This window comes from Pinus tabuliformis, chromosome J, assembly GCF_031772625.1.
Source record: "Pinus tabuliformis cultivar Carrire ecotype Pingquan chromosome J, CPIR1, whole genome shotgun sequence".
Taxonomy (NCBI): Eukaryota; Viridiplantae; Streptophyta; class Pinopsida; order Pinales; family Pinaceae; genus Pinus; species Pinus tabuliformis.
Window position 1 is genome coordinate 936584075 of NC_142295.1, and position 21068 is coordinate 936605142.

Consider the following 21068-nt stretch of genomic DNA (forward strand, 5'->3'; position numbering starts at 1 on the left):
TACAAGAAATTCAACCCGACATACCTGGCTCGAACCATCCAAACTTAGCAAGACTGTGACACTCTTACGCCTTATCCCTTGACTAAATGATCAATCATTATGCAAAGCACTGTATCCAGGAAAATGTAGCGATTCATTTGAGGAACCTCTCACGCAAGTAATCTCCCACGTAGCCTCTCTTATACGCTTCCATGGATCTTTAAAATAACACTTCACACATATTCTCTGATTCATACCTTCAAACACTAGTTACACTGCATTCTTGCAGGCACGCACTATTCCAAGCTTCGCACTAGAAACAGATAATGTTTCAAAGTCTTTGCATTTTTATAGCCTCACCTTCTTCCTTAACGCAACCCTATCAATCAGATCTTCAACGCAGTTCAAGTCTCAACGCATTTCTCCACAGCCAAATCTTCAACGAAGTTCATGACTTAATGCATTTATCAACAGCCAGATCTTCAACACAATTGTCCAGACTCTCAATGCCAACAATCCTTATTCCAATATCGGAATTACTCAAAAACTCTCAAAATAAGAAATCACATAGACAATCCATTAACCATTTCTCTCTAGCAGCAACATTCATCCCAAAACAGAGATTTATAATGACACACAGAGACAATACATACTCGATGGATCTTCTCTCATACCCGATATTTCGTCTAGCAAATAGCTACTTCCATGATGGTGCTCGACTCTCCCATCTCATGTAACACAGACAACAACACGACAGCATAGGCTCCAAATTCTACCACGATTTCCACATCTCATGTTGGGATGATTGATCGTTGAATAAAAAATGTAGCATTAATCTTATGAATTGTAGGAGTACTTTAACACTCAGAGAATTGGTTAGGCCCCTATACTACTAGTGTAACCCTTTATTATTATTAGTAAAACCCACTTATTATATTGATGTACCCATGTAGTGCCCATATTGTTACTATTGTGCCCCATAGAAGCCCACTATTTTTATTATTGTGCCCTTACATTCTTATTGTTATGTCGGCTCTGATTATGTTATGACCCCTTAGACTCCTATATATAGAAAGGAGGTCTTTTCATTTGTATCATCCAAGAATTGTTCATTTATGTAATGTAAAGGAGATTTCCCCCTCGAAGAGGCTGAATTCTAAGGCGTTGATCTATCTTTTCTATCTTTTGTTGAGTTGGTTTCATAACATTTGGTATCAGAGCTTTGGATTCTAGGGTTTCGCTGCTCCAAACAGGTCATCATGGCATTTTCACTATAACTTTTTTTTTGCGACGTTTTAGAAGCTAAAAAATGAACCCATTTGAGAAGACATCGTGCTAAAGCTCGAGTCCAAATTTCAGAGCTTTTTGCACTATATTTGTGGAGATATGATCTGAGGAATTTGGTCTTTTTGCAGACTCCTGAATTACATTCCAAACAGGTGACCTGGGGAAAATCATCATAACTTTCTCTCTGAGAATCAGATTGAAATTTCGTAAGAAGGTACAGAAAGAGGACGGATTGTAGTTTCTTGTATATATTTTTCAGATCTAAAGGTTGAAACAGTGACTCGTGGCACGTCATACAAGTTCGCTCTACTGAACTAGTCTATAATCAGGTCACTGTGGGGGATTTCGTATAACTCTTCCTTGGAGAATCCAATTTGGATCAGACTAGTGGAATTGGAAAGAAGACATAGAGGACTACTACAGGTTGCAATTTCAGAACATAAAGATCTGAAAGTACAGAGTTACAGTCATTTCAAGATCGAGCTCCTAAAATCAAGAAAAAGCAAGATGGGGAAGTTTGATGGCAAGGATTCGGTAAATTGGATACTTCAGATGGAGCAATATTTTGATCTACATGGTATACCACTGTTACAAAAGGTATGTATTGCATCTTCATATTTAGAACTGGATCAAATTTTATGGTATGAAGGGCTTTGTTCTTGTAAACAACTTGTTACTTGGTCAACTTTCATGGAGGAAATGATAGCACATTATGAGGATACAAAGAGCAACACCTTCTTTAGAGTAACACCACAACAATTGGAAAGAGTAAAAGGGCTTTGTGACATAATGGAAAGAAAAATTATGGAAACTAGGAAGCATACCCCTCACAACTATAAATATGGAAGTGTTGTTTCTCCTAGCCTTCCACAACCTACAAGGGTTACACCACAACAATTGGAAGAAAAAAGAGAAAAAGGGCTTTGTTACAATTGTGATAGCAAATTCACTAAAGGTCATAAGTGTGTTGAGAAGAAATTATTTTACATAGAATATGAAGAGGAGGAAGAAAAGGATCAAGAAACATCAAAAGAAGAAGATATACACCAGGACCCCACCCCAGAGAAAGAAGAAATGAATCAGACCATATCTTGTAAAGCATTGGCAAGAATTACCACTCCTCAAACTCTCAAGATAGAAGGACATATTAAGAAGAAAAAGGTGCAAGAAGTGAAATATCACATCGAGAAAGAAGAAATGAATCCAACCATATCTTGTAATTCATTGGTCGAAATTACCACTCCTCAAACTATCGAGATAGAAGGACATATCAAGAAGAAAAATGTTTAAGAAGTGAAAGATCACATCGAGCATCAAGAAATGAATCCAACCATATCTTATAAAGGATTGGAAGAAATTACCACTCCTCAAACTCTAGAGATAGAAGGACATATCAAGAAAAAAAAGGTTCAAGCAGTGAAAAATCACATCGAGCATCAACAACAAGTTCTCCAACTTTTAAATGATAACGCCACTTCAGTGACAAATCAAACAAAACAACATGTAGATCAACATCATAGTGAAAAATGTTTTGATGTAGGTGATTGGGTATTTTTACTGCTACATCTCAAGCAAGCTATTTATGAGAAGGAAATGTTGGCAATACTACATGCACTTAAAAAATGGCGACCTTACCAAATGGGAAGACTCTTCAAGGATGAGGATGTGAAAGCATTGTTTTGTGCTATTTCTATTATCCAACTAGATTAGATAAATGAAGCAAGGGATGAATGGAAGAATGACGAAGAAGTATGGCCACTTATTCAAAAGTTGCAAAAGATCCCAATTCAAACAATATTGCCAGAAATTGAAGAGGAAGGAAAAATCATATTGGAACCTGGAGCAGTCAAAGAAACAAGAACCCAACAGCTACGAAATTGATCAATTTCAGAGTATCTCGTCAAGTGGAAGAACTTACCTGCGGAAGATTCCACATGGGAGGACAAGAATTTTATACAGAAGCATCAAGAACTACTCAAGCGTTGAGGACAATGCTTTTTGAAGGAGAGGGGCATGTTAGGCCCCTATACTACTAGTGTAACCCTTTATTGTTATTAGTACAACCCACTTATTATATTGATGTACCCATGTAGTGCCCATATTGTTACTATTGTGCCCCATAGAAGCCCACTATTGTTATTATTGTGCCCTTACATTATTATTGTTATGTCGGCTCTGATTATGTTATGACCCCTTAGACTCCTATATAGAAAGGAGGTATTTTCATTTGTATCATCCAAGAGTTGTTCATTTATGTAATGTAAAGGAGGTTGCCCCCTCGAAGAGGCTGAATTCTAAGGCGTTGATATATCTTTTCTATCTTTTCTTGAGCTGGTTTCATAACAGAATCTCGAATGTGTTAAGCTCCCTTTACATTTTCCCAACTGTCGTCTACAATTATGGAAGTAAACTACAGTCATTTCCTTCAATCATGGAAACCAACTGCAGTCATTTCCTTAAATTACAAAAACTATCTGCAGTTAAATTAATTTCTTGTTGGGAGCTCCTGGAGTGGTCCATTACTCCCTCTGCAGTTCTCTACCATGATCTGTGGAACACTTGACACATAGCCAATAGAAGCTTGATGGAAGCTTGGCTATAAATAATTATGTTTGTCCCCAAGCTCACAAACTCAACCCCTTCAGCCTTACACCATCAAATTAGAGTGAGTAGAGCTTAGAAGTGCAAAATGGGATTTGGCAACGATCTACTTAGTTCCTCTTTTTATATTGTTTAGTTTGACATGTATATGACAAATTATTTATGTACGCTTTGCTTACGGCTAATTAGTAATTTTGTTTGTGAATATTAATGGAGTGTGGAGTGGCAACTGGTGAATGAGGTCGTGCAATTGGTATTGGCAAAGTTTAAAAGCCGCCGTTGGACATATTTGATTTTGAAGCAAAGGTTGTGACCTTCAGCACCCGATAGGCAGGCTCTCGGACCACTCCCGCATGCACCTCTAACAGTAAAAGCAGCAGCAAATTGGGGTAACTAGAGTTATAGGAATTGTGGGGCTTGGAGGGATTGGCAAAACTACACTTGCTAAAGAAATCTTTAGCTGTGAAAGATCAAGTTACAGGCAATCTTGCTTTTTATTTGATATCAGAGTGTGAGCAAGCATCAATAGCCAAAGGTATGTTTTCTTGGGTATTAAAGTTTTTTTGATTCTTTTAAGTGTTTATTCCTCATTATAGAATTGTTATTAAGCTAACATTTGGTATCAGAGCATTTTTTATCTTTGCCTTGGTGTTTATAGACATGTTCTATTTGGCTAAATGTTCTTCATATTTTGAGAATTTTCTGAATTAAGGCATTTATTTGGAAATATGTCTAAATTTTTGCTCAATTTTTATGCTTATAATATTTATTTGGGTTTAATTATATGCAATTTGGAAATTGTTGTGCAAATTTATTAATTATGCTCATATTTAATTTGCATGAATTGATTATTTCTACTATAATTAAAACATGCGATTTTGGATGAGTATACGAGACCTATCGTTAAATGTTATGCATGAATATTATAGTTTTATTTATGCAAATTACCATTATTCTCATATCAAGTTAATTTTTATGGAAGAAATAATGTCTAGTGATCCATATCATTTTAATTGATTAGTGAATAGCCACAGCATCTTTAATTAAATAATATTATATATTATGATTGATTAGGATCACATAAAGAATATTTACACATTAATTTTAATTAATTATACTAAATATAATAAATTTTATCCCACAGGAATTTTTGTTATATTTATATAATTAATTAGGATAAAATATTCATAACTTACCCATAGGAGTTATGAATTAATAGTTTTATCATAAAGTTCAAAACTAAGATAGAATTTATATCAAATTATATACCCTTAGAATTATGAATTAAGTGAATAATTTGATAAATTCTATCATAAAGAATAATTGAATTTGCTTGAATTGGAAATTTAGCCCATAGGCAATTTTTATGTCATTAGATTCAATTTTAAGCATGATTTACATTGGTAAAGCATGAAATTTTATTTTTGGGTCTCAAATTTAACATAAGCATGTGATCTTTAACTTTATACAGTTGTAAAACCTACAAATTTATCTGAAATTCGTTGTGATATCCCTGAACTTAAGGGAGATAACTATAAGGTTTGGAAGGAGAGAGTTCTCCTTCATTTGAGGTGGATGGACATAGACTATGCTATTAGGAAATATGAACCACCGACACTCACTAATACCAGCACTGCAATGGACATCACGCTTTATGAATGATGGCAGAGATCTAATCGCCTAAGCATGATGTTCATTAAGACTAAAATTTCAGCTCGTATTCGTGGTTCTGTTGATCAACATGAAAAGGTCTGAGACTTGCTAAAAGCCATCAATGATCAATTCGTCATTTCAGACAAGGCACTAGCAAGCACCCTAATCATGAAGTTCTCATCTATAAGGCTCACCAGTGTGAAAGGTGTGCGCGAGCACATCATGCGAATGAGGGACACTGTGGCTCAATTGAAGAAAATTGAGGTTGAAAAATCGGAGTCCTTCATAGCACACTACATTCTGAACACCCTTCTGCACCAATACGAACCCTTCAAAATCTCATACAACACACATAAGGATAAATGGTCAATTAATGAACTCATGACCATGTGTGTTCAAGAGGAAGAGAGACTGGTGATGGAACTAGGAGAAAGTGCAATGCCGGTAACGTGTGGAAAGGGAAAATCTCAAGCCAATAAGAAAGGGAAAGGTAAAGTACCTCCCCATGCTGATATCAAGAAGGATTCCAAGTGTTTCTTCTATAAAAAGAAGGGACACATGAAGAAGGAATGCACCAAATTTCAGAAATGGCTTGTGGATAAAGGTAATTCAATCTCATTTGTTTGTTATGAACCTAATATGGTTAATGTCAATATTAACACCTGGAGGATTGATTTTGGATCAACAATTCACATTTTGAATTCCTTGCAGGGTTTGCAAAACCTAAGGAAGCCAGTGGGAAGTGAGCAAAGCATCTTATTAGGAAACAATATGGGCTCGCATGTGGAAGGAATAGGAACATGTTATTTAACTTTAAGTAGTGGCTTTGTTTTAGAATTAGAAGAGACCTTTTATGTTCCAAGTTTTTCTAGAAACTTGATTTCAGTTTCAAGACTTGTACCTTTTGGATATTCCTTTAACTTTTCAAAAACATCCTTCGGTTTCTTTTATAAATCTGATTGTGTTGGGAATGGTATTTTATCTAATGGTCTTTACTGCATTAATTTACAAAACAATGTCACTTATGATTCAATGCATGTTCACATTGGCACTAAAAGATGTGTTATTAATGAAGATTCCTCTAAATTATGGCATTGGAGAAAGAATTAAAAGATTGGTAAATGAAGCGGTACTTAATACTATGGATTTTACTGATTTTGAGACTTGTGTTGACTGCATAAAGGGAAAGCAGTCCAACAAGTCAAAGAAAGGTGCCAATAGGAGTTCATACATACTAACATATGTAGTCCTGACATGGACTCACATGATCAGAGATACTTCATCTCTTTTATAGATGATTACTCATGATACATGTATCTCTACATGCTTCATAAAAAGAATGAAGCATTAGATGCCTTTAAGATCTTTAAGGCTGAAGTAGAGAAAAAATGTGGCAAGAAAATTAAGATCGTGAGATCAGATAGAGGTGGAAAATATTGTGGTAGATACACAAAAGATAGACAAGCACCTGTGGCATTCACAAAATTTCTTCAAGAGCATGAGATTGTTGCCCAATACGCCATGCCTGGTTCACCCGACCAGAATGGTGTAGCAGAAAGAAGAAACCGAACATTATTGGACATGGTGCGGAGTATGCTTAGCAGCTCCAATCTTCCTAAATCCTTGTGGACTGAAGCGCTTAAGATGGCATTTTATATATTAAACATGGTTCCAACCAAGGCTGTTCCTAAAATTTCATTTGAATTATGGAAAGGTTGGAAACCGAGTTTGCAACATATGCGCGTTTGGGGATGCCCGTCTAAAGTGAGAATATATAATCCAGAAGAGAAGAAGCTGGACCCAGGGACCATTAGTGGATATTTCATTGGATATGATGAAAGGTCTAAAGGTTACTAGTGGGCTCCAGTATTGCAGCAATGATGTTGCAACTCCTAGGACTCCCTTCTTTACTTTTATCAACCCGGTAGTTCATAACAAACTTGGAAGTGATGGTGCTATATGCACAAGTACTAGCTTTTGCCGTAGGCTATCACTTGATCAGCTGGCACAAGTCCGATAGGAGCTCAAGCCAACTTCTATGAGCTTTTAGAAGAAGCTTTTAACTGTAATGGATGAAAGCTAACTTGAAGGAGGCTAATCTACTTGCAGAAAGAAGCTGAAAGCTGAAAGGAAATGCAAACCCTAGCAAACCCTAATTTTACAGACTAACCCTACTGGTGCAAGAAAAGAGATGAAAGTTGCTGAAATGGATGCCATTGACTCTTGGAAAGGTAAAATGCATATGACTAAGCTACTCCTGAAGTAAAATCTTAAAAAAAAAAAAAAAACTTTTTGTATTTTTGAGTAATCTTGCATAATTATTATGCATGTGCTTTAACTGTTTTTTATTGTGCAAAGGTTGATTGGCAAAACGAAATGGAGTAGGCACTTGCAGGAGGCTGGGAAGGTGAGAATAGGGCCTAAAGGGTCCCTAGCATCCTTCCAGAGAGTTTCATAGTGATCAGATCTCAAAAAACTGCTCACGTGAACTTCTACAGGAAGTCTGCAGGGGTTCTACAGGATGTTCTACAGGAAGTCCTACAAGAACAGCCGAAAGAGGATTTTAGAGGATTGATGGAGAAAATATGGTAGGGAAGTGGGAATGAAGGGTGGATAAGGTTGTTAAAAGGTATGGGACTTGGTAAATGAAGCTCATAAGTGATAAAGATAGTTGCATTTGCTCAAGGATGGAGAAAGCAATGTTGCACAAAAATATAGAAATTAGGGCGAATCGGGAAAGTATAGTGAATGGAGGGTAGGAATATTGGATTAGGGGCTGGAACAGGTTGGATGATGGAGGAAGGGCAGGTAGGAATGTATTACAGATACTTTGCACACTATTTTACAAGATTGATTAAATGAAGACTAGAAAAACTAAAGATCTATCTACTTTGACCTAATCTGACCTAACAACCAGAAACATGATGAACAGAAGTTTATAGACAAGAAATCATGTAAGTTAACTAGGGAAACTAATCAAGAACAGATCTAAACATGCAAGTACAACTGGTATCAACTTTTCCAACTAATAATCTAACACTAGCAATTGCATGGAAAGGCAAAAACAATGTTTTTGTGGCAGCAAGTATGCCTTGGTCTCAACTCATGGTCCCAAGGAGGGAGAGGTGAGATCAAGGATTGCTTGATGGCCCTTTTGTAGAGCTTTTATGTTACCAAACTGTCAAATCAACCTGAAGCATGAAAATCTATTTTAATCATAAAATACAACCTAAGTAACAAAGCAAGATCTTAACCTAAATAGCAGAAATTATTCTATGAATGCAAGGAAAACACATAAAAGTACACAAAGGAGGTACTGGTACTTGGGTTGGGCCCAACCCCAAGAACTATAGCCTCTTAAGAAAGCTCAGAGCTAGTACAAAGTGAAATTTATCTCCATTACTCAAAAAAATAATCATGTCACAACACTGTTTACAGTAAGAGCTCGAAAATGAGCTGAAGGGCAGAGCTGCACTAAAGTACGAAAAACAACTGTTCAATAGCTAAACTACCAAGGCTTGAAGCCTTCCTACTTATGTACCATGAGGACTCCCAATAGCCCTCCTTAACTTTAGGGTCTTGGCTGCTCAAAACTACAGTTAATTAGCCACTTCACAAAATCTGCTCGGCTGCCCCTTGAAATCAACTTTGGTGGGCTATTGAACTTCGAGTTGATGGTGGAGAACTCAAGGAAGGGGTCATTTAGTATAGGAGACACCCTTCCTACAAATCCTCAGCCTGTTCCTTCGTATTTGGCTGTCAACTTTCTCATAAATGCTTGTCCTTGGTCCAAAAGATGTCTAAAAATCTGTAATAAGCACGTATTAGACTTTTGTGGTCGAGTGACTATTCTCAATCATCAACTAACATAAATATATTCAAAAGCATGCATTAAACTATGAAGAATGGTGGATTAATCAAGAGTAATAGGCAAAATGAGCCCATAAAGTTACCCATTTTTGGGGCTCATCATCACCCCCCTGTTGAATGTGTTGCTCATCCCCTAAGCAACTAATCCATCTCATCATATTTGATTGCTTTGACTGCCTCTCTGACATCCCAGGCTTCTGAGGTGATGTCCTTTTCTCGGTCATGAAACCTTACCTTTCTCTCTACTTCCTCCCATTTCCTGCGTTCTTCTTCTTCTTTGACCCCTTCCAGTAGTCCCAAAAGCAATGGAGGACTGAACTTTAGGCCAATCTAGTTGGCCTTCAAATTTTGCACTGACTGTTTATAAAGTGGCACTCTTGCCAAAGCATCCCTCATCCTTGTTGGGGAGTGGTATTCTCTTATTTTCAGACTGTGGGACAAGGTGTTCCATCTTCTTGTGCAAGCATAGATGCAGTTATCACCCAACAGTCTTTCCATGTCCTCAAAGTGAGCAATGGCATAAGCTTGCCTTTCAATGTAGTCTGGAAGAGCCTGAGGGTTGTTGGCAAGGTGCTGATGGGCATATAATAAAGCTGAGGGATCTTCTGGTTCTGCCCTGATCAAGAGTGGCTCACTTAGCACCCTGTCCATAACTTTCCAAATTTCTGCCGCCCTCTTTTCCTTATGGCTTAACCAAGAAGCCATGGCCATGAGTTGTACATATCCCAATGCAGTATTGGGGTCCCATAGATTCATGTTCGAAAGCGCCAAGTTGTGTAAATAGAATTTTGATATCTTGGCCTTATCTTCAGCTAAGCTGTTGTCACACAAATACATGAACTGATTGTAATTCTGAAATGGAGTATTTCCCCTTTGGGCCAATGTGTTAATTTGAAACTGCAACCTGTTTGGTCAATTTAGAGTGTTCTAAATTGCTATATTAATTGTCAATCCGGTAGTCGTAAACTGCTGAAGTGAGGGGCACTATATATGCAAGATAGTTGATTTCTTACTTTTTGTCATTTTTGGTTTTTTTTAGTTTGTTTTTGGGTTTATCTTCATTGGTTCCCTATTGTAAGATGACAATCCTAAAAGACAAGTATGGATATAAGTGTTCAAGGCAATGGTGTCCTTTAAAATGATTTCCAAACTTCAAAATTTTCAAAAAGGTTTTAAAACATGCAATAATGAAATTAATTCCTAAAAGAGAATGAAAATATGACACTATTCCAATTAAACAAACAGTGAACTATTGATCATGAAACCCAGTATCCTTGCTGTTGTATAAATATAAAAGAAACTGAACTCAAAGAAATCCAAAAATTGCAAGCAAAGTAAACTAAAATCATATTACATCAACTCATATTCTGACCCCTCACAATTCGTCTCGCTCTGGCTTTCGGAGGTAATCATAAACAACTTGAGCAATCTGATATCTAATTTGCAGAAAATAAAACAAATATTAAACTACACGCTCATACTTCAATCCATCACCATTCGTCTCGCTCTGGCTTTCGTAGGTAACTGAAAATGACATGAGCAATTCAATAACTAACTCGCAGAAAAATAAACTAATATCAAACTACGCACTCATACTTCAATCCCTCACCATTTGTCTCGCTCTGGATTTTGGAGGCAACTGAAAATGACATGAGTAATTTAATATCTATCTTGCAGAAGAGTAAATGAGCAAAACTGAAATAAATAAAATAGTGCTAGAACTAAGAATTAAGAAAAACGAATCAACATAAGGACAAGAATAATTCCATGTCATTAGTCATTATAAAACTATGTGCAAATACCGGGGCTGCCTATTGTAACCTGAAACAAAGACACTGATCAATTAACAACATTAGAAAGCATACAAACTATGGATAGCAATCAATGTGAATACCATAAGCAGTGCAATATATACAAGTAAATGATTATGGCATAAGGAACGTAAAGAAATAAAGCTTGAAACTATACAGTAATTAACAAAACCTCGGTGTGTACAGGGGCCCTCTGCACAACCTCGGGCAGTCAGCAATCAACCACGAATTGAGCTTATAAACAGAGTCTTCTCATGTATTAAAATGCATTCATAACACAGAAATAAATTCACGGCACAGTGGGCTCATTGACAGTCAAAATTACATTACAAAAGCTAGCTACTATGTGTATGAGAATGCTTTATTTATAACAAAGGATGACATAACTACTTTCGTAAAATCTGCACTGATAAAAGACACGTGAACAACCACGTCCAGGAATTTAGCATTATGGCAGCCGTGAAGATTAAATCTAAGGAGGGTGGCTGCTGGATTCGGTTCATGTAGCAGTCCACAAGTGTTAACACGTCTCCTAAGATTTAGGAACGACCACGCAAGTCTTCACGTGGTGAAAAACAGAGTTCTGTCACCGTAGGACTCTTAGGTTGACCACCGCTTGACTATCTTTGACCACGGCCTTCTTTGGTGAATTCGACTAAACCAATAGGACACGATCCATGTCCACGTCATTTGCAACTTGCCCATGTGGCTAGATTTGCCTGAAGACACCTATAACATAGACTTTAACAAAAAGGCTGCGGAAAGTGACAAAATTCCGCAGTTGAATGAGCAAAAATCTAATTCAAGCAGCAGACACAAGACATAGTTAGGAAACCACTTTATATGCTTTTTTTAAATTAATATGCAATGATTTGACAACCTAGGAGGTCCAGGTAAATGGAAAAAGGCTAGAAAGGTGTATAGGGAAGATGCAAGTTTGGGGCTCAACATACCCCCACTGTGAAAGTGTTGCATGTCCTCATGCAACCAAAATTTTGATCGTCCTCCTTTTCGTCCATGTGCTCTAAATCTTCTACCAGTACATCCAGTCCTCTTCTCCTCTTCTTTGGTACTACTACCATCCTAGGCTTCCTCACCAAACATCTGAATTTGAGACTGATCAATTCCCTACTCAACTTCCTGCACTTTTTCTTTAATTTCCTATTCTTTTTTTGCCACAGTCCCAGATGTAACATAGTGTTGTCATGAATGATCTTGTCCAATTTTCTTTGCTCCTTTAATGCTTCATTTTCTTGTTTAATGTGTCTGTTTAAGACCTCCAAGTCAAACACTTCTTGTTTCAATGATTGGACTTGTGCTTCTTGTGCTGTGTGAGGCAGAGTGGATGACGTGCTCGGGTCTGCAGCTGTCTTCTCTAAGGATTCTAGATAATTGTACACCTCTTGCTGATTTGGGTCTATTTCGGGTGCTTTTCTTGGGCTGACTCCAAAGTCATGTTGAGGAGGACTGATTTCTAACTTTGGCCGAGAAGGACTCATATCAACATCTGGAGGACTGGTTTCATTATTTGGTTGAAGATGAGGTGGGCTATGGCTAGCTGGAGGTTTCTCCGGTGTTTCCCCACCCAAGTCAATAAAGTGCAGTCCTTTTATTTGTGCTTTCCTAAACTTTCCTTTAAGCCTGTTGCTTCTTCTTAAATGTTGTGGGCTAGTACTCTCTTCTTCCATACTCTGTTTTCCTTTTTCTTTCTTTTTGACTGTAGTCGCTTGTTTTTGAAGATGCACTAGTCTTTCAGACAACACTTGATAGTCTTCTTCTACAGAAGGTTCTGGTGATTGGTAGACATCCTCTATGCTTCATTTCCCTTTCAATTTTCTCTGTTTTCTATCCTTGGTTCTTTCCTCGCTCTCTTTTTGATCTACTTCTTTGGTTTTTCTAATAGGAGGGTCTTGAATTATTGTACTTTTCTCTTTTCTCCTACTCCGTCTTGGTGTACTACTTTCAGATGCCTCGGATGGCTCTTGAAAGTAGTTTTTCACCAAAAATCGTTCCCAGGTATCCCTATTTTTCTTCAATTGGTCCTCAATTAGAATTCTCACAAGCCCATGATGATACAAATGAGGTTCTATGTCTTCTATGTTCTTTTGGACTGTTGTGCACATCTTTTTCAAGCTCAACAATAAAAAGTAGGGTAGATTGAGGGTTTGGTTCTCTAAAAAGTTCATCAATAACCGAGTATGATACATGTACATTGCCCCAAAACGGCCTTCACAAGTAATGAACTTTTGAATGATTAACAGTAAGCTGGCCCACTCCTCTTTTAAAGCATGAACAGGAATTCCTCTTGTGAATACAGTTATGTCCATACCTAGGTTGCGTAATATGACTCTCCAAGCCTGCTCGTCAAAACTCTTGTTCTTGAACCAACATTCACCTTCTTGGGGCAGTTTTGTAGCAGCTGCTATTGATGCCTCGGTGACTATAAACTTAACATCCCCAATTTCCACCACCTGGCCGTTAAAAGACCTTGCGAAAGCTTTTGTGATCTCCTTATTATGGCCCTTAAATTTCTGAATGAAACGTAGCCATTTTGCCTTCTTCAGTAAGTCTTTCACTTGAGGATATCCTTCTAAAAGCTTGGGCCCTTCCGGTTCTGCCCTCAATAACCGACCCATCCTTCTACTGTTTGAAAGTTGTCTGCGTGTGAGGAGTTTAGCATAGGTAAGACGGCTAGGTTACGGTGTTTATGGAGAAGAAAATAGTGGCTGAAAATGGAAACTGGAGAATAGATAGTGGGAGTGTTCATGGATTGTAAGCGGAAAACAGAGGACAGGCAACCGAGGTGAGTTCACGAAATGGAGTGGAGACGTATGTGAATGAGGTGGTAATGTAGCTGTGGCTTCAATAAAATGGCAGGGGAGTGAAGTGAACCCGGCAGAATTTTTAAACCAAACGGTTGCGGAGGAGATGTTAACACATTTATGAAATGGCTGTGGAAATTATGCGGTGGAGAGGAACCGTAATTAAATCGGTCACGTCCCATGATTACAGGTGGAGTATGAAAGTGCAGTCAAATACAAGTTAAACCCAAGAATTAATCATGAGACCATTTGGACAATAAATGCATGGTTTGTGGAGGAATGTAGTGGAATGGTTATGGAGCTATCATGGCAATCATTGCATATAGTGGAGCTATGGTTTAATAACTATGCCAAAAATTGTGCTTTTGATTGCTATTTGAAAGAAATTTTTACTCATACCTTGGAATCTTTTCCATTTGTTGTCCATTAGCCCTTGATCAACTGCTCCTTATTGATGCCTTTAGATGCTCCATGTCTTCATAATATATCCTCGGTCATACCTTCATTTGCTTTCATGATTATTGAACTAACATCTTGACTGTCAATTTGAAAAACAGAGTGGTGGCTCCGGAAACTACTTCTGGCTGCGGAAACTGACACAGAAACCACTTGGCTGAATGAAGATGGATAGATAATAACTAACTAAATGAAAAATGGTCATGAAAGAAACTTTTATTGATGAAATGAAATGAAATGGATGAAATGGATTAGGATGAGATGGATTGGAGTGGAATGAAAATGGAGTGGAATGAAAATGAAGTGAAATGAAAATGGAAAAGTTTTTTTTTTTTTGGAAAATATAAGGTGTCAAGTGTTCCTGATTTCCACTCTATATTTTTTGTATAAGACTGCCAATCAATGATTGGTTTTCAGGTTTATACATTTTTTTTTTTTTGACTAGAAAGGAACAAAGGCTAGGCTGGTGGAGAGGATTCTTCTTCACCAGCCTTATTGCAGAATTCTCCTGAAACATTTTGAAAAATTCCTCTTTTGAGAGTGGCTTATGATAGATCTTTAATCTATGGCCATTCATAATAAGAGGAGTTTGAAATTCATCAATGGTCTTAATTCTTACTGCTCCATTGCTAAAGACTTTGTCAATCTCATATGACCCGAGCCAATGAGTCTGAAATTTATCTTTGAAGTCTTTAAACTTGGAATCAAATAGTAATGCCCAATCTCCCTCTTGAAACTTTTTCTCTTTGATGTATTTGTCATGCCACTTAGCTCTTTGATACTGAACTAGATCAGTTTTTAGGATTGCTTCTTGTCTAATCTCATCCACCTCATTCAACTGCTCCATTCTGTGCTTTTGGGCTTCTGATAGATCCATCCCCAACTAAACTACCATCTTGAAAGTTTTGACTTGAAACTCAATGGGGAGTAGGACTTCTTTCCCATAAACACGTTCATAGGGAGAATGTCCTATTGTATTCCTCCATGTAGTTCTATAGGCCCATAAGGCTTCAGGAAGCCTTTCTGCCCAATCTCTTCTGTGTAGATGAACAGTTTTGGTGATGATGCATTCAATAACTTTGTTTGTAGACTCCACTTGGCCATTTGCTTGTGGATGGTAAGGAGTAGATTTTCTGTGCTTGATTTTGTATTCTTCCATCAGTTTCTCCACCATGTTGGATGTGAATTGACTTCCTCGATCTGTCAAAATTTCTCTTGGGACACCAAAACGAATAAAAATATCCTCATAAAGAAAACTAACAACTGAATTTTCAGTAGCAGAAAGTAATGCTTTGGCTTCTACCCATTTAGTGACATAATCAGTACATACCAATATATACCTCTTTTGTTTAGATGGTGGATTAATAGGTCCAATGAAATCTAAAGCCCATTTTTCAAAGGGTTCGATGAGTACCTATGGTTGTAATGGCATTTCATTTGAAAGAGTCGGTTTCCCTACTCTTTGGCAGCTGTCACATCTTTTGACATATTCTTTTGTATCTTTGAAGAGGGAAGGCCAATGATATCCTAAAGAAAGGATTTTATATGTCGTCCTTTTTTCAGCAAAGTGTCTGCCGCATGATTCATCATGACATGCCTTGAGGATTTCAGGCATTTCATCTTCCCTAACACATCTTCTGATCACAGAATCTGGGCCTGTTTTAAACAATTCATTAGAAATCCATGAATATTTTGAACTCTCCTGAATAATCTTTCTTCTTTCATTAGGAAATAAATGTGGAGGTAGTTTCCTTGAAACCAAATAGTTAGCAATATCTGCATACCAAGGGGTCTTAGTAGTTACTGCAAATAAATATTCATCTGGAAACTTATCCTCTACAGGAGAATCTTCTTTAGTATTTTGGATCTTAGACAAGAAATCAGCTACTGTATTTTGTTTCCCTGGTCTATCCAACACAGTAATATTGAATTCCTGTAAGAGTAAGAGCCTCTTGTAACTCTGCCATTAGTAACAGGTTTGTTCATTAGATATCTAATCGCAGAATGATCAGTATAGACAAAAGTTTCATAGCCTGTTATATAATGTATAAACTTATTGATTGCATGAACAACAGCTAAGAACTCTTTTTCAGTCACAGTATAGTTCAACTCAATGGGAGTCAAATTTTTACTGGTATAGTAAATGGTAGAAGGAACTAAATCCTTTTGACCCAACACATCTCCTAGAGCTGTATCTGAAGCATCTGTAGAAATATGGAAAGGAAGTTTCCAATTTGGCCCTCTCAAGATGGGTGCTTCAGATATTCTTGTTTTCAAAGTTTCAAATGCTGATTGACAATCAGGATCCCATTTGAATTCACAGTCTTTTGTAAGCAATTTGAAGAGTGGAGATGCTATTTTGGTGAAGTTCTCTATAAATCTTCTATAGTACCCAGTAAATCCCAGAAAACTTCTAACATCTTTTTGACAATTTGGAATAGGCAACTTGGAGATGACTTCAACTTTTGATCTATCAACTTTAATCCCATCCCCTGAAATGTGATGTCCCAAAACAATACCTTCAGTAAACATCATAAAGCATTTTTCATGACTCAATGAAAGGTTTGTTTATTTACATCTTATAAGGACTTTTTCCAAATTCTCTAATGCCTCTTCAAATAAATTACCATAAACTATAAAATCATCCATATAAACCTCTACAAAATCATGGATTAGATCAGAAAAGATTCTGAGTACTACTCTTTGGAATGTTGTGGGTGCATTGCATAATCCAAAAGGAAGTACTCAGTAAGCAAAAGTTCCCCATGGACAGGTAAATTTGGTCTTATCTTGATCTTTAGGTGCTACCTGAATTTGATTATAGCCACTAAAACCATCCAAAAATGAAAAGTACTTTTTGCCTGCTAGTGTATCTAATACCTGATCGATAAAGGGCAAAGGAAATTGATCCTTCAAAGTTGCTTTGTTCAATTCCCTGTAATCAATGCATACTCTCCATTTACCATTCTTTTAGGTACTATAACCAAAGGAGAAACCCATCGGCTATCTGAAATTGGACAAATGAAGTTTACATTGAGTAGTTTTTGGAGCTCCTCTTTCACTATTTCCCTAAGGTTTGGATTCATCCTTCTCTGAGGTTGTCTGATTGGTCTACTGTTTTCCTCGATGTAGATGTGATGAATGCAAGTCTTAGGGTCAATACCTTTCATATTAGTATACTCCCATGCAAATGCAGTAGAATGTTTTTGCAAGATTTTGGTTAGCTCTCCCTGTTGTGATTTTTCCAAGTTTTTGTTGATATTCAATGTTTTACCTGGAAAAATCTCAATGGCGGAACTACCAAACTCTTCCATAGAATAAAGAGACATTTTTCTAAATGATAGATACTCAATGTCAGAATCTAACTAAAATTGTGTGTGGTCATACTCTGAAGATGTTTCAAAATTTTCTAATGTGTTCAGAATTTGACTATCTTCATTGATTTCAGAAATGGTAAATACAGGTTGTATAGTGTCCTCATCACCGACCCACTCATTATCTCCTACTTCTGTAATTTCTTTTGCAGGAGGATACAAATTGAATTTCTTTGTCGAACTACCATCAGAAATGTACATATCCCCAGATCTACAACTAATGAAAGCATTAGCTATGGCTAGCCAAAGTCTTCCTAGGATGAGTGGGTGCCCTCCTAGATTACTCTTGGGAGTCAAAATCATGAAATCTATTGGATATTCCCAAGAATCTAAGGAGATTGAAATATATTCTAATACACCATCTGGTTTGATAATTGATCAATCTGCAAGTTGTAGTAGAGTAGGTGTAAAAAGAAGATTAGGAAGTTTTAACTATTCCATAGTCTGTCTACTCATAATGTTGATAGCAGCCCCTAAGTCAATCAAAGTATTTGGAATTTCTACCCCATTGATATGTGTCTTGACAATTGTACTACCAGGATCTACATACTTCTGCATGGTAATTTTTCCCATCATGATATCTGCAATTTTTCCTACCAGGTGGATTCTTCTTGTATCTCTTGGTTTCCTTCCTGGTCTTTTGAGACTCAACTCCTTTATTGTTTTTGCTAGAATAGGAATCTCTCTAATGGCTTGTAGCAAGGGAATCTTGATACAGACATTCTTTAATTCATCTAGGAAATCATAGTCAGGCAACAAGATTTGTTTTTCCACTCCTTTGTCAATTTGTAATCTTTCAGGAAAAGGAGGTGTGGATGAATATGCAGGTTGCTCAACTATAGGAGTTGTGGGGGTTGACTCTTTTTCTTTTTCTTTTCGGGTGTTTGGGTTTTGAAGAGATGCTTCAGAACCTTTATTGGCTTCAAGAGAATCTTCCTCAAAAATACTTTGCTTTTGAGCATCTATAGAAGGCTTTTCTAAAACTCTACCAGATCTGAGTTGTACATCATTGAGAGGAACAATCATATAGGTAGGAAATTGTTGTCCTTCTACCATGTAAGCATTTTGAGGATTTTTATTGTTGGGATTTGGCAATGGCTGGTAAGGTAGTTGATTTGTCTTCTATTGGAATGAAAGCAACAGTTGAGAATTTGGATTTTGTTGAGAAGGTTGTTATTGTTGTTGTGGAAATGGCAATAAAAGTTGTGGAGCTTGTTGATTTTGAAAAGATGGAGGATATTGATAAAATTGAGCAAATCTCCCATAAGGATTTTGCATACCTTGTACCCATGATTGAAATGGATTTTGACGTTGGGACCAAGGTTGTTGCCAAGGATTCCAATTTGGTGGGGGTTGAAAGTTCATGGGGTTGTTAAACCCTTGATTTTGTTGCCCCTGCCAACGTCTCCTTGAAACAAAGCAGGGAGACTCAATTGAATTTGGATCTTCTTGAAAGACAGCTTTGAGCCCAGGAATTGAATGACAATCCTTGGTCTCATGTCTTTATGATAAAATCATACATGTTTCTACAACTTTTGCATCCAAGGGGCATTCCCTTAGAGCATGTTTCTTCCTACATTTTGGACAAAAGATGGCCAAAGCTTCAACTTCTGCTTTCTACTTGTTTTGTATTTTAAGGGTGTCTAGTTGCTCACTAAGGCTCCCTAAAATATCAGTTTTGAACTCATCAAGCATATTTCCAATCTTAGCCCTACTTACTGATCCAGTTGCAGATTTGTTTGCTCTAATGAGACAAGGATCTCTAGGCCCTTTTCCAGTTTTAGATTTTCCCCTTGAGAGATGGACACATAGTTCTGCTATATCATGAAGTGGAAGTTGAGAAATATCTCCATTTCCCATCATGTTTAAAATATCTATCCATTCATCTCTAATGGCTTTTAATAGAAGGGCTTTCAAGGTCTCCTCATCTAGGTTACTCATTTTTGCTCTTTTTAGGTTGTATTGAAATCTTTCAAGTAAATCCTCCAAGTTTTCATCTTCTTTTTGCACCATTTTGAATACATCATCCTTATGGTTGGTGGGCATGCAATAGTCCAGGTATCTATCCAAAAATGTTTGTTTCATATCATTCCAAGTCCTAATAGATTGAGTGACTAATCCCATGAACCATTTCAAAGCAGCTCCCTTTAATGTTGAAGGAAATAATTTGAGTTTTTGAGAGTCTTCCATATAATCATAAGTTCGGCACACGACTTCAAAGTCAAATAGAAATGTTTCAGGATCCTCACTTCGCAACCCATAAAAGTTTGGGAGGACAGATGGTGAGATGTTTTTCATTGTTGTACGAGATTCCTCATCAACTATAAGAAATCCAAATGAGTTATCTCCATCCCTATTTCCCCCATTGTTACCTCTTCCTCCTCCGTTGTTTCCTCCTCCTCTACCTCTACCTCTACCTCTACCTCCTCCTCCAAATTTGTTGACTACTTCCTCTGTCATGATAGTTTCTTCAGAGATTTCAGAGTCTTGTGGTTCTTCTACTAATGGCGAACAAGCATGAATTTCTCTCTCTTCTTCTTCAGGTGATTCTACTTGATTACAATTTGTTCTCCTGTAGAAGTAAAGAAAGGTTCTTTTCCTAAGTCAGATTCGGTGGATAGTGTGGGAGAGTCTCCTAATTCAGCTGCTGCCCCTTGAATTCCAGGAATCCTAAGGCTAGGAGTGTGAGTTGGAGATGATGGAGGTGTATCTTGTCTATGCCTTGAAGTAGATGGAGTTGTAAAAATCGAACTCTTGGCCCTAGCTATAAACCTTCCCCTAGAATCTCTTGCTCTATGCATGTCATTTTTTATTTTTCTTCAAGTCAGGCTGATAATTCTCTTTCTGATCTTCTAGGTCACACTAGGTGCAAGAAGAGAGCATACTCAAGAAATTATTGAACCAATAACTCTATTTTCTGATCCTCTAGATCACACTAGGTGCAAGAGGAGAGCATACTTTGAGAAGTTATCAATTTTTACCTTCCTTGAAATTTTCCTATTTTTTTTTTTAAGAAATTGGCTACCTAATTCCAGTTCCCCGGCAACGGTGCCAAAATGTTTGGTCAATTTAGAGTGTCCTAAATTGCTATATTAATTGTCAATCCGAGAGTCGTAAACTGCTGAAGTGAGGCACACTATATATGCAAGATAACCGATTTCTTACTTTTTGTCATTTTTGGTTTTTTTTAGTTTGTTTTTGGGTTTATCTTCATT